At 33.0% G+C, this 16,585-nt stretch overlaps 1 non-coding gene across 1 annotated transcript; it reads right to left on the bottom strand.

The window, feature by feature from the left end:
- Positions 1-205, bottom strand: LOC126847580 (small nucleolar RNA U3). The gene has a single exon (XR_007687095.1). It is a non-coding gene; the product is annotated as a small nucleolar RNA U3 (small nucleolar RNA).
- Between the last annotated feature and the right edge of the window lie 16,380 nt (positions 206-16,585).

Here is a 16,585-nt window from a genome sequence, read left to right as displayed (position 1 = left end):
ACCACTCAGACTGTTCACTCACCAACCGGTGAAATTGTGAGCGATCATCGTAATTGAATGATTATTATCACAACGTGGCAAACCATCAGGCAGTCCACGCTCAAGCGAATGAACTAGTCTCATCACCGCGGCTGACGACCACTCCAGATTTGCACCTGGAGGGGACGGTGCATACTACAGAAATGATCCTGTGAAGTATGATCTTGATCATCCGGTTGGTTTCGACCCGTATTTATGATAGTACTGGACGTTTAGGGCCTGCACGGATCACACTGCACGTGTGATCCAAACAGGAAACCATTCTTTTAGGCTCTTGTACCTAGCTTAAACGTTTTCGGCAATTTTTCCAGACAAGACTTAATACCAAATTGGAAATCGGTCATAAATATCTAATCCGTGCAATGTATTTTCGGGTATTCAACGATGTAGTCAAGTTTTTTAACGCCATTGCTTATCGGATCACTGGTTCGGCCTGTGCGATGGACAAAAAATGTACTATTATATTAACTAAAATGGCTTAATAGACAAAATTATTAAAATTAAAAATAATACCATGAAGCTTATACAAATTAACCGGTACATTAATTGATATGGTCGAAATTTATTAAAATCACTTTTTTCTTAAATATTGCCTATACAAAACTCCTTAAAAATGGTCGATATCCAGGGGCCATAAATGTGTTCTTCGAGTTAAACAAGCATCGCGAAAGAATGTGTGCATATGTAATCCATACACGTATGATATTATAATCGTTATCGAGGTGTGCATTATTCAGATAATTTTTTATCTAAATAATTATTTGAATAATTTTTTTTATTCAAATGACCGTCGAATATTTTGTTTTATTCGAATAAATAATATTAGATTGAATAATATTAGAAAATTGAAAGATACGTCAGTTTTTGTTGGATAAAGATGACCTTAAAACAAACACAGTGAACAACGTTGTAAGACTCGAGTTCCGTGCTTGCCAAAATAAAAGCAGAAGTGTCAAAGAAATAAACTCTTGTTGACCGCAAATCTATCATATAAATAGACAGATACGCATTGTAGAAGATCAGTCTGTTAGCCAGACCAAAGATTAACCGTTTTTCATTAAATTCTACAAACGTCCCGACCCTTATCGCAGTGATTGCGTGTGACTGGAACCTATTCGTTTGTGATTGAAAACTATCGTCCATCGCCAGGACACTCCAAGTGGATTGAAAATCGGAGTAAAAAAAAAACAACACAAAACAACTACACTGGAGTTTGTCACCAAATTAATATCGCCTTCCATTCGGTTAGTTGGCACCGTTTTCGATTGAAATGTCGAAATTCTAGTACACGCAGAAGCGGTACATCCTGCACGCTTGTGATTAAAGTTATTAAAAAGAAACAAAGTTGAAAATACTATTGAACACACGAATGTTTGTACTTCGGATACACTTTATTATCACAGTGTATGTATACGGTGTCGCGGGTTAGAGATCAATAACTACAGCATAGGTACTCTTATATTATGTAATTGTGTCCTCGGGTATCGGAAGGGTGGAAAGTTATTACTCGGTTGTATTTCGCCATTTGAATGCGAAAGTCCATCATAAAAATGTGTTATTTTTACCCTTCGAAGAGATCATATGCGGCAAAAATATGGACTTTGGTGGACACGCATACACAGGGCCCTACAATAACATATTGTCCAACGATTAAGGTCGCTTTTAGAGTGGGTTTTACGAGGCCAAAAATTGTCCGCAATCGCCCCTTATTATACTCTTTCCCCTGTCCCGTGTTTATTTGAGCCCGTAAAAAGGCGAAACGCTCGACCATTTTTACACACAATAAGGCGTCCCCGAATTTATTATATATATATATATATATATATACTACGAAAAGCTGCCTTTTTTTTATTATGATCTTTTATTTATATATCTATACTACCTAATATGCCGTTCTCTTTCGCCTTGTGCATTATATATACACACCGGAATGATATTACTTGGTAAGTTTCTCCTAATATACCATATTTATCTTCGTATTTAAATAAAAAACAAAAATAAATACAATTTCAAAAAAAGCTGTGCCCGCTTTTTTAATAACAAAAAGCTTTTTCAATCACTTTAATGTTCAGGGTATGCAGTGTGCTTGCATTTTATAATGTTTTTCTATTTTAAATCGCTGTACGTTATTGTATATTTAATTTTTTTTACAGAAGGGTCAATCGTAAATCATACAAATGTATTCGCTGTATTGAAAACATTATTTTGCACTTAATTTCTTCGGCGACACAACGAACGTCCTTCGTACGGACGTCTTAGGCTTATCACTACAGTCCCTTGTTCGCCCAGTCAATATGAACCATGCAACTATCATCTGATGAGCAACAAGAATAATTAATCTAAAAATTACAAATCTCTATACTAAAATATTAAAGTGGTGATAGTTTTATCATAAAAAAATACTCCTTGAATATTCAACCGAAATGTAAACATCACCTAGCCAACAAATAAAAAAAAGAAATAACAATTGGGATGGGCTAATTTGAGTAAGGCTATAATAAACAAGTTTTTTCTGGTATACGATAATATATCAATACTGTAATTACTAATTTAAATCTCTTCAAAAGTAAATTTTGTTTATCATTCTTTTTTTTCGGGGTCGTTGAAAACATTATATTGTACAAAATGGCAGATATTGATATATCACTTTTTGTCAATTCGCATCTCTAGAATAAGACTGCCACAACTCAAAATTGGTAGTTTTGAGAAAAAGTCATTTGAAGTTTGTAATTAAGATATTTTACAGAGTTTTTTAGCTATGCATTTGAAACTAAAAACTTAAATACTTACAAACATGTTTTACAATATGACTTTTTCAATTATTATGAAATATTAACTTAAACCCAAAAAGTGAGACTTATGGCCTTTTATGAGTGAATGCAAGATTGCCATATTTTGAGATATGGCTGTATTGCATACACAAATTGATTTTAAGATAACCATAAACAAAAATATAGCAGTATTGAATTTATGCTATATACATTTTGTGTGCCGTAAGTCGATTTATGGCAGTGTTGCAAATTTAAATTACAGAACCAGAAAATTATTTTTTATACAGCGCAAGAACGCCACAAATCGAAATGAGGCAGTCTTGAATTTTTACTTCAGTAATTAAATGGAAATTTTTTTAAAATTTATAGGTACTGTCATAAAGTCAATATGGCTCCATTGCTTTGAAAATTAGCTAAAAATTGTATAATTCTATACTGACACATGTTTCTAGAGGAAAAATGAAAAATGTTATTGAATGTGGCGTTCTTCCATTAAATAGAGCTGATTTTTTGCCACCCGAAAGTGGTCATATATTTATAAAGTGGTTTATAAATTTTGAGTTGTAGCAGTATTGTTCTAGAGGTGCGAATTGTGGTTTCATTACACTAACAAGTCTTAAAATATAGTAGAAGTTAAATTAAAATATTAATAATTTAATTTATTTATTGTAAAATCTAAAAAGCATTATAATAAAGTGTATCATATTTGTTTTCATTCGACTCAAGACAATAATAATAATATAATAATAACGGCATTGTAATAAAACACCAACCCTATCTCCATCCGGGCAAAATCTCACCTTGTATTGTAGGCACATCTGTATCGTTCCTATATATATATACATATAAAGACGTCTCGGTATTTTGCAAAACTAGTTTGCATATTTCAGTGTTTATTATTTTATTTGTACCGTAAAAGCGGCCCGGGCTACCGCGAGTTTAGATTTATTGTTTACGGCTACTGAAATATGTACGCATTTTTAACTGTGCTATTTAGTTTTACAGATGTCGTCGCAATACAATATAATAATAATAAAAAAAGAAGTAATAACCCTGGGACAATGGGATAGCCAAGTTTTAGTGATATATTTGAAGCTTCCACGTGATATAATATAGGTGCTGGTACACGGGCAGCTGTAGTGTCTTTTTTTTTTTTTTACAAAAGCAGTAGGAGAGTGGAGGAAGTGTAATGTTGACATAAACATATAATTCACGACTTCGCACAACGCGTTATTGTTATCATATGTTAACCTCTCCTTTTGCAAATGTGTGTGTAAGGTGGAAAAAAAAATGCATGCGAAGAAAAAAAATATTAGAAAATATAGTCGGGACACTTCGCTTAGATTAGATCCGAACACACGTTTCCGTGAATTTATTATTCCATTGTGTCAAAAATCTTCAAAAGCCGCAAACACTTAGAGGGCACATAATATAGTGTACACGGAGATGTTTCCTCACTCGTGTGCACGCTATTCGATATGCGTGCATATGGAATGTAAAACAAAACAAATAAATCATTTCCCAGACGATTGTTGACCGATGAAGTAGCACAACTAAAATATCGTGGTCTTTGGTAATTTTTCTTTTATTCGGTTAACGAAATAATGTATTCAAAACAAATTTCGAAACCGTTGAATATACCTAACCCCGAGTAGACCATACTTAAGTATGTTCTACTTAGAGTTATATTATATTTTTTAACTAGGTGGGTATGTAATACAAATTTTAATGATATTATATATTTAAAAATTAATTTTATATTTTGCTGTTGAAGTATTCAAATTAGTGTGAAAAAAATGGTTTTTTTTTTTATAACTTAAATTATTACAAATCAGTATCAACGCTTTAGAATTGTATTACGTCCAAATTCAGTAATGGATTTTGTTCATTGAGAAAAAAATCCTATCCGATTAAACAAGCTTCAGAGGGAAATTGTCGACGTTTCTCTTCGTTTTTTTATTGCAAAAAAAAAAAGAGACCATTATATGCCTCAGTTCATTCGAGCATAAAACATTCAAAAAGCCTTAAATATCAACCCCTCCCTTATTTAATTTTGCAATCGTTTGAAATGTGTTCGACGGCACAAGAAAAAAAAACTGTCAACTTTTAATTCGGTATCGGTGTTTTTTAATCTTAACGACCTTTTAATACAAACTCGGACAAAAGTTTTCTTAAAATGGAATTTGTGAATAATGCATTTTGAAAAAAAAAATCATCACACTAAACGGGCTAATAAGCGTCGTTTGATTGAATACGCATTTACGTCGCCGCCGTACTTTGAAAAGAAAACATATTCAATACTTAACAAAAAGTTGTAAAATCAGTATTTTTTAGTTATAAAACTCATACATTTTTAATGGTTTTACTTTTTACTTTGGCATAAAATAAATAAAAATTATTATTATACAATATACTTATAATATGTTAAAGAGTGACACGTTCAAGTGACAGACATTTAAACTTGCATATCAATTTCGAATACACAGTTACATTATAGTCACAGAAGGTAATTTAAAGTTAAAAAAACCCATCGTTGTAAAACCAATTTTATCTCAGCTTTGCAGCTAAGCTGAATTGTCAAATGTAGTGCAGTTATAAAATATATAATTTAATAGACATTTTACTGATTCCCTCTTGGCATTTTTTGTTACATCAACGTCATATACAACGCTTTGTAACTTCAAATGCACAGTGGGATTTACCTAAACATTATGTAATGTAAGGTGATAAAATAATGACGCTCCTTCTTGATTTTTTTTATTATAATATTTTTTTAATAGTTAATATTTCCCCATGAACTTTAAATAGATAATTGAGGAAATAATATTTAAGTTACTTAAATGGTTGTAAAGTAGTGAATTCCATTTTGAGAAATCGCCGACTAACGATAGTTGTGATAAATTACCGATGCTGTTGTTATGTGATAGTGACCGGAAAACAAACATTCATCGACGTGACACACGACAGACACAAGAGTGAGTCACTTGCAGCTACACGACGACTTCGGCTCCGGTAAAGTACCGAGGGTGACAAATAGCTGAAAAGGGGTACTCATATACATGTACATAACATATATAATATATATATATTATACTACTGAATGACTATTTGGCACAGATAGGCAGGGTAGTGGGTCACGTGCAAGACGGTCGCCTTTTTAATAACAATACATTATTATGCTTCGGATAATATGATAATATTTTCCAATTGCGTTTTTGTTCTGGGCGCAACGATTTGTTTTCCGACGTGTACGTGTTATTGTTATTGCCGTTGTTATAATATTATTGTTATCAAAGAGTTCTGTGACTATTTGCCACCGTTGCCGTTGCTGACAGTGTGTCGCACCCTTTTACACGGTTCGCGCGTCTCGTGCAGCTGTTGCACCGTGTTTAAAAAAAATTAAACTTGAAAATTCAACAACACGACGACGACATAAGAAAAGGGGTTGAAAAGTGTTAACCCCTTAACTGTCTCCCTGCCCACCTACGCAGCGTGATATTATATTAAAGCACAGTGTTGTCGCATAAGTCATGGACCGACGGCGAAAATAAGCAATTTCCATGGACGGCAGTTGTTACACTCAAAAGGGTTGTTAAAACTTAGTTCGGCATTAAAATGTTCACGTGCTTACACGTTTTGCTGATTCGCGCTGGACTATATGGCTCGCAATAACTGTATTATAAATATTTTAACCATTAAGTATAACAGTGAAATATTGAGAATATAGTACTACTCGGTTGTCGAGTTGTAGAATAATGCAAAATAAAATAAAAACGCCGTTCCATACTTTCGTTTCATTTTTATTATTTATTAATCAGACCTCTAGTTACAGTATAGTTGAAAAGTTATGAAGATGTGTACGATTACAACTTTTACCATTTGACGCTGTAACTTGAGCAGATATTATTTTACGTGAATAAATAGTCGCAATTATCTTCCCTTCCCTACGACGAAATTCAATCAAGAATACTGTAGTAAATTTGTCGGTTTCCGTTTGCGAAGGAAATATGCGATTTGTATCGTTAATAATAAAATAAATTGCACACCAATATCAGCTCGCTACAGAAAAATATATAATTTAATATTATTTCACTAGAAGATACATATATATGTATAGGGTACTTTGTACGTGATCGGAGTCACAAAGCTTTCGTGGCTCTTCGTGTATCGAAACCGTAACGGCCAATGTGTGTATTCGTTATAAAAGAATTGATAATGTCATCCGTGACCCGTGTGTAAACAATTCGAATGTATCTTGACTGAGAACTACAGTCCCGGGATAAGTTCATAAACTTATCGAATCTGAACAAAAGTCGACAGGGTCAGAATAATATGTGGTTACCCTATAAATCCGCGATTTATCTCTTGACCGACAATAATCTTTTTTTATGGCCAGATTTTTTTTTACGATAGTACCTGTCTGAGTTTCATACATGTATGGAAATAATAAAAAAATGTTTATTGAACCTACGAGGAATCTAAAATGAGTATCTCCCAAACTATGATTCATTGAATCAAAACGGACACTGTTAACTTTAAATACCTCACCTGAATAACTTTAATGGATATTAATAAAAATAAACGATTATTTAATACAATCAAAAAATGTTTGAGTTTAACTGCTAATGATGATTATGGTATTGTTCCCCATTTACACGGTTAAGAATGACGTATTTTGTGGTTAGGCTACAAAAGTCGTTTGTGTCTTAAACTAATACTTTCCCATCTTTGCATTGAAGCTTAACAAAAATTATTATTACTTGATAATAATTAATAAGTATCTAGATCTTATGAAAGTTAAAAAATATATTAGTAGTAATTATAAAACTCTATATTTTGCTGTTTTTGTGCTGGAGATTGCGTCCTTTCTCCGCCGTCGTTTCATTGTTGGATCGGATGTCAGACGCACGACAACAACATCATTAAACACAAAAGTATACACATTATTATTATTATGTCGAATGTCACTACATAAAAGTACATACTAGTACATACATGTTAAAAGCATTGCATCATTATTTTGCTAAAGTCTTAAGGCTATTTCGCCGAAGGCCGTCGTTCGTTTCCTGTCTATAAGGATTCGTGTAGGGAGTTATACATTTTTTTGTATACAGTACGTAAAACATTCATTCATATTTTTATTTTCAAGTACACTAACTTGATTTTAATGAAAACTTATTTTGTCGTTGATACGCTACGAAAACGATGCTTTTACAACAGGAATCATCACACACAAAAGAGTGACATTTTACAGTAATTGTCAAAAACGTTGTATTTTCTATTATCATACTTATCATAACAAAAATACTAACAGATTTAAAACAGTAGTCACGACGCACACGAGACAGTTCAGGTTAGGTTAGGTTTTGGATAATTATTTTTATATAGTTATTAAGAAAAGAGACTTCCGCCCGACCCGCCGAGGAGTTGTCGCCGGCTCTACTGAGTTTTTGGTGGTGATGCTGATCGACATGGACGGTAACCGCGGTTAGGTTCACAAGAATACCCGGTATGAAAGCGCTATATGCGGTATTACACCCCGACGACCCCAGGCAGAACTAATAAATAATAACGAATTTGTATTATTGCGTAGCCTTTTACTGGCAAATGCGAATGCTGCTACTATGATATGTGTTTGTGCACCGTCGCTGCCGTGTGGGATGTTTACATTTCCCACAAAATAGACTGCGCTGTCGGGGAGGGGGGGGGGGCACGTGCTTCCGTAACTAATCCTCACGCCGTTGAATACAATACATCCTATTTATACGGTAATACTTTGTGTATGTGTTTATGTCGATAATCCGCTACGGCAGTAAGCATATATATATAACAGTGTATGCACGACGGCAATCGTCGTTGGCGTGGCCCTCAATAATTATTCGACTACACACACAATGCTATTGAAATTATTAGAATAAAATATGACAAACGGACATAACGCATACACACGTAGTATATAATCTATAGCTTTAGCACTTGGTGTTTGAGTTATAACTTATAGCAGCGTGCGAATGACAAAACTCCTCGACCGTCGTGTCGTGAATAGCCGTAGGTATTATTTCGTGTCACTTGTTGATTTTTGACTGGTCATTTATATTATGCATTTGGGGATCGCGGATCGGCGTGCGCCACCCTCGATAAGCATACATAAAAATATAATATACATAATGAAATTTTCAAACACGACTTAAAATGTTCTAGTTTACTAGGTACTTTGCATTGAGTTGCTAATGAAATCTGGACTGAGTATTTTACACAATTTGTATTATACATAGGATTTCCATGAAACGTCGCAGGTCGTTGAGTTGTCTAAGCTAATCATTCGCATAAATTGATTTTCGGGGAAGGTATTTTTTGTGTACTTTTGAAAAGCCGCTTAAATCCCTTTAATTTAAAACCAACATTTCTCGGAAGTAAAGAAGTCAATTTTTTCTATCTTATAATAACCACATGAGCTTAGCTTTAATATATTTTACTGGTCGCGTTCATTAGTGATTTTGAGAGGTACTCGTTTAAGTTGAGTATTTGTTTTTATCTGGTTTTGTTAAAACTGATCACGATACTTTTATGTTTTGGGTAATTTATTGGAACGCCAGATGGTATTAAATATTTTAAGAAGACTAGAAAAACGTTTAGAGAAAGTTCAAGATAAAAAGTTAAAAGTATAGAGGATGCCGTGGAGACCCAGACTTAATATATTTTACATTTTTTTTTTAGCCGTGAGTCAGTTAAGCAATAGTTATAGGTAAATTTAGTGACTTTTTTATGGTTTCCGATTACAGTTTGGGTGAATTTATGTACAATTTATTCTACTTCAATGTTTATATCTAAGAAATTATTTGTAATCAGTAACAATACTATTAAGTATTAACTTTGCTTGCAAAGCGGTTTGAAAATAAAATATAGTACATTGGTAATTGTTAAGTGAATAGTGTTGTAGTCACCAAATGGTTTATATTGTTTTGAAGCAGATGATGTAAAAATACTGTCCATTAATATTATTAAATTACATATTCCACTAATTCTTTGTTAATGGATGGTGTTCGATAAAATATTGAATAAAGGGATATACTTTTCGGGGTAAAACTCTATAAATATTGCCAAAGGAAATAGTATACTTGTTAAACTGTCAATCTATACATAATACTCTTAAGGGTTATAAATCTTAATAAAAAAAATAATAAAAAACACAAATATATTTATACTATTATTAAATATATTATGTAACGTACAATTAGTAATACTATATAATGTTTACATATTTAAATGTTAGTAGCTTTTTTTAAGGAATCCAGATTAGTTTTTTTATGATACATTAAATGTGTTGATTATACAAAATACAAAGGGTCGTCTCATTTCGGAGCATACTTGCCACGTTGACATTAAGTTCGTAACACCTTGTATATAATATACACGCTTATAGGATATTAATTCAAATTAAACCAATGATACAAAAGCGACTGTTTGTTTTGATCCAAATGAAACATTACTGTGGATCGGAGTTAATTAAATGCTTCTCAATGTGTTCAAACCCAAGGGGAGAGCCGACAAGCGAATGGGGGTTGATACACCAGTAGCCGCGACAGAGAATCAAAGGGTTTCCACTCCAGGTCGCCATGCACGTAGTCCTTTGGTCGCTTGTGGGCGGTTAATATAGATAGGTGTGTGTTTATAAGTCCTTCAGACTTGGGCAAACAAGCGCCCGCTTGTATGTATATTTGCATCCAAACTCTTGTTTACACACGCTAACAGTACAACGATCAAAGGCCGTCAGGGGCCGACCTTTATAGTACGCATACATAGCTGCAATTTTTCCTGTGGATTCAAATCGGAGGAATTGCCAAAGGAAAGGATGGAAACTTATGAAATGTAAACGCATTTCAACCTACCGTGTGAAAATGTATAATATTCTGCGTAGTATACTTATGAAGACAATCAGATGACACGGCAACATGCTTCCTTGTTTTGTCGTCACCATAGTAACTCAATATAGATGAAATAATAATGTTTCTTAAAGCTACAATCGCCACGTCGAGGGATAATGCCGCTATAGTCATATACGAGCAAAAGGAAAAAAAAATAAGAATAGCGAGGGTTTGTCGACGATCTTGGACAAGTGATTTCTCGTGTACATTTCCCATCAAAAGACCTCTTCGCCGCGTCTTTTTTATTAAATATTTATAATGATAAATATACATTATCTTCCCTTTATCAACAATTGAATGGATGTAAACTGTCAGGCAAATTGTATTTATAACAATGTCAGTCTCACACCTTCACTAATGATCCGTTAAAATCATATTTTATAAAGTGAAAATGCAAGAGTATTGCAATAATCAGTGTTTTTATAAGTGCATCAGAAAAAAGTTTTTAATTACAAAATATATAGGTACACACATTTTGATTTGTAAAATAAGTATTTATGTACTTACCTAACAAGTGTACGTCCTGTTAGGTAGGTTGGAAAACTCTTGCTCTGCTAGAGACAAGAGTTGCCATCCTTTATTTATGTACTTAACTGAAAAAAATATTTCAATATAAATTTAGATATGTTTGAAAATATTTGAAGTATTGATATAAGACGTATATTAAGTAAGGTAAGTATAATATTGTTTTTTAACCATATTAATTTTTTTTTATTGCTTTTGTAATTACACATTATAGCACACTATATGATACAAAAAAATATACAATACATTTAATATTTACATAGTATACTTGAATAAGGAATCCAGCGCTTAAAATAAAGGAAATAATGGAAGAAATAACGATAGGGGAGCGAGAATTAAGGAGGATATTAATATTTCATAACTATAAAATGTTGCTTAGTGATTTTGTATTGATTGTAAAACATTGTAATATTGATTTTATTATTAAAACATTTAACATAAAAGAATAATGTATAAATATATGTCTTTTTATTCATGCCTGATGTGTTCATAAATGTATCTAAGTATAATGACTAAAGGTAATTATAAATTAGGCGAATAAGTTACGTTGACTAAATAGTATAAGTTTTTGGCATTATTTAAACTAAATTATAACATTTAAAATTAAATTAACTTAAAGATGTGGGTAATGACTGTAAAATTCAGTAATATTATTTAATTATAAATACATTATTATAATAATTGTTTATACTTATTATCAAACAATGCAACAATAATAGATCGTCTAACGCGGAATAGTTAATTTTTATAGGGCTAAAAGAAATCGAAGATTAGAAAACGGAAGCTTGTATTGAATGAAAAGTCTAATTTTGCTGAAACGCTGTACGAGTCGTGTATCGCAATATAACGAATGATATGATTTGTACCGACAAAAATCATCATAAAACTTGGCGGTTTTCCTTTTTTTTCTTTTCATTTTTCATTTATGTGGAACTATTGCAGGGCATTTTATCACAGCCAACCATGAAGCAATTCCGTTTTTATTTCTTTTCGCGCTTATAGGAAAAAATATTTCATTTTTATTGCCTTTCCAGGCACCTAATATTCGCCCTGGCGTAACGTTTTAATGTGCATTAAATTTGTTTTCTGCATCAATTCAGCTATGCTACGAGGTAACAATTCCGTTTTTGGTTTACGACCGTTTATCGGAAAATTATTAGGTATATCCAACGTAAGTTCCGAGAACACTCGAGGTGAGTAAACTGTAAAGTATAGTAATTTGCATGACGAAATAATATTTAAAATGTACATACTTATTATAATTCATACGGACTAAAAAAAATCTATCTACACCAGAGTTTTTTGCTCAGAGTTCATATTATCATAATGTAATGTGTTAACCTCTTGAAAGAAAACCTTTTTTTTTGTTTAAACAAATTATTGCTATTACGGTTATTGTGCTACTGTAAATTATTTACATAAAAAATGTTTTTGTGTTCAAACTATTTTCATACTTTTGAAGTCAAAGCTTATCAAAAGTCCAATTACAGTTTTTTCCCTATAAATATGTTACGTTTAAAAACAACACGAAAATTACTTTTGAACATTTAATAAATTAAACACCGTTAAAAATCTTGTATCTGCATACACGCGGCTGCGATTTTTGTTTTGTTAATTTAGTACGCAACATTCTATATGTTTGTATTGTAATCTACAACGTAGTTAATATTGGTTACACGGGCAAGTTAAAAGAAACCGTTGTATGTTTTTTTTTTTTTTTTTTTTTATTTAGGACGGAGCTTAAAAACGGGCTTACACTGTTATTACTTTGCACGGTCTACATTTGATGGGATTATCAGGCGTAAATCCTTTACGAACACAAACACACACGGAGGAAACACATATCCCGTTACCAATGCACATTGACTATAGGAAGCGCACCTGGAGATAATCAGGCGCGTGTCGAATGCTTTAGGGCTACAAAAGCCAAAAGGCGTTTTTGTAATCACAATATTTTCGCCAGACCATAATGGCCTCCCCACCGATTCCCACGGATTCAGGTTATAAAAACACGGCAGTCCCTCCGCCGCCGCCCGAAATCACATCATCAATCATCATTACGGCCCTTCCACATCAACCGTCCCCCGGCCGCAACCCCATGCCCGTCGCCTAGTTGCTGCTTCTTTCTCGACGTTACTAATAACCCGCCACCGCCGACGACCATATAATATCTTGTGTGTACGCGTGTCCCAAAGCCGTTTTACAATATAATGACGAGGCGACCATGTGCGCCAAACCGCACCCGGAATAGTTTACATTGCAAGGGCGTTTTTTTGTTTTTCAATAAAAAAAAAAAACTATTCCGTAACGCACCGACAGACTTAATCGTGATGTTTCTATTTATCAATTCGAAACTCGTACAATGCGTTCAATTAGCATATCTATTTAAACTATAGTGTTTGGAAAACAATTTTAGGGTTAATTTTTTTTTTTTTTTTTGAAAAAGAGAAGCCGGTAATTTTTTCCATTTATGGAATACGAGTTTTTAAGTATACATGTATAACATCTAGTTCTAATATAAATATAATATTATATATCTATGTTTAAGCTATACGTTTTATCACTAGTAAAAAGTAAAAAAAAAACGATGATAAATCACACTTGTTCAAAATCAAACTTAACAAATTTAGACTTATCCTCTTATGCTGTCCTAACTCCACAGCAACAGTGAATTGTTTTGGGTCCAGATTTTTAAAATTTAATTTGAATTAACCAAATAGTCGAATATTTATCTCGCCTTGTATACGTACTAAATTATAGTTTTTTGAAAATCTCCTTTCCTTTTCTGGAATACTGACCATTAGATCCGTTATTGATATAAATACGATATTCAATAATAAAATATTATCAAGAAAATATTCGATACCATCGTGTCTGCTGTCTACTGCAGTATACTTTCAAAGCAGATGTTGGTTTATTTATCTTTATAATGACAATAAAACTTTTATAGTGTCAAAAATACATCAACCCGACGCGCGGTTTCGTGACTATTGCGTGTTTTCGAAAATAACCCCATTTCACATATTGACATATCGTGCCTAAGTACTGTTATGGCTAACCGGCGAACAAACGCACTCGGTATAACACTCCCAAATGAGGTCCAACGACGACGGGGTCCATCTAGTTTTAAATCGGATGATTTTGAATAACAAAACGAATTTGTATGTCAATGATGGCAACGACAAAAGCATTGCCATTTATACTACTACCCTATATATATATATATATATATATATATATATATATATAATATAGTACAAAGAACATCTGCCCGTGACTACATCAATACACGTATCGATATTATACATGTTATTCGGCATCACGTAGCAGTGTAGTAAAAAAAATTGTATTGCCTTTTTAAACTGCTGTTAACATTTTCCGTTACACCACGAAGACAAAATTGTCCATCTATGTATTATTATCCGCGGGGGATGGATTTAAAAACGTTCCATAAAAATCACCCTTTTGGATAAATACATTATAATGAACGATAGGCCGAGTGCATTGATCTACCCTATAACGATTACCGCTAAGTGGTTCAAATTTAATTAAACGGACCGACTTACACACCCCGTCGTCCATCATCCGCGTTTTAATACATCCGCCGAGTAGTTATCGAGTTATTATCGAACCCTCTACAGTATTTATCCTAACTTGACCGATAAATAATTATAACTATTTTATTATGTAATACAAACCGAATTTGGGGACATAATAACAGAACTGTACGGTTCGTAATGTGGGCCCGTCTAATGCAGTCTATTAACTCGGTAATAGATGTACCATAAATAATATTAGAAAACAGACATTTGTGTACTTAGTGTATCAACAATGTGCGGAGAAAACTTGTTTGTGCATAACATAGTATTATTTCATTCATTAATTTTTTATGATAATTTCAACAGCGAATTAAACGATATTTATTTTTGTGTGGGCAATCGTAAAATCCGCAAGTACATTTTTCACCGTTTAACCTATTAGAAGTATGTGGCAGTATGTTAGGCGATCGAGGATTGCAAGAGTACGCAAAAGATAGAAAAAAAGTTCGATCATGAATAAAACGTCGAATTCCGGTTGCCCATCGCTTCCGGCCAATACATTTTATAAAGCTTCGGCTTTATCTTGTCCCATTTAAATAAATGGTCTGCGGCAAAAGCGGAAATTAACTCTTTGTCACCTCGCCGTCGTCGTGTCCGAGAATATATACACGAGGGAAGTAAAACGAGAGGAAAACCAACCGGGAAAAAAAAGAAAAGAAACTAAGAAAAAATATAATTTTCTTCGATCGTAACCTGGAGGATTTACTACACTATTTCGCCACTACGGCCTGGCATATTCGTATATATTTAATCTAATCCAGACCCAGAAACATTAAGGGTAATAAATGAAGATAGTTAAACGCACTTTAAATCGGCCGATTTATATTCTCGCCGCAGTTCATTATCGTGAGGTATTTTATATATTGTTTTAAGGAGAAGAGAAAAACAGCTACAGTATAGCGACAAGCCTGCAAACACGATCCGCGAGAAATAAATGCGGTCGTTTGCCATTGACAATATAAAAAAAAAAACCGTTTTAAACAAAAAATAATCTCCACACCCGAAAGTCATTATAAGTCATTATACGAAAGTCATTATACGAACTAACGTTTTCGGTTCTATTTCATTTAATAGTTTTAAAACAGTATTACTTGTTTTTACTGATTCGGTTTGCCTTGCTGACTTTCGGTTTTTTTAATATTATAATATTATATTCGTACGGGCACGGAAAAAAATTTATAGTTGAGCCAACTAAACATTTGTTTGCCCAACTGTTTGTTTAGTTATTCCAACTATACATTTATTGTTACCATAATTTTATTTGGTCTGACTATGTATTTTTTTCTATGGGTGTTCTATAAACTAGTTGTGTGCAAGTAATATGCTCTAAAGTTGTTATGATATGTTTTATTAAACGTATATTCATTACTCATTAGATTATCAGATCATATTAATCTTTGTTACGAAGTAGTCTGTAAACCAAATAGGGAACATAATATCATGTGCGCGTTATGATCTTGACACACATTGTTTAAAAAAATACAAGTATACGTATATAGTTGTTGGAGTTATGCAGTGAGTAGCTGATTGGATATTGAATTAGGAGGTAAACATAACTTAACTAAGAAAAGTATCATTTATCATTCGGCATTCCTATTTGTTCGCGAACACGAACATAAAAAGAACAAATATAATATGCTGACGCAAACGCAAAGAAGTATGTTTCCTCAAAGATTAGATTTAAGGGAACCCATGTGTGTAACAGGAGGCAAAGATGAGGAAAAAA

Source organism: Adelges cooleyi, unplaced genomic scaffold, assembly GCF_023614345.1.
Source record: "Adelges cooleyi isolate 19-005CV unplaced genomic scaffold, UGA_ACOO_1.1 ACOO_flye_CR_arks_rails_tigmint_CR_PRNA_108, whole genome shotgun sequence".
Classification (NCBI taxonomy): domain Eukaryota; kingdom Metazoa; phylum Arthropoda; class Insecta; order Hemiptera; family Adelgidae; genus Adelges; species Adelges cooleyi.
Note: the sequence above shows the minus strand (reverse complement) of the source record. Positions and strands in the feature narration are given on the sequence as shown.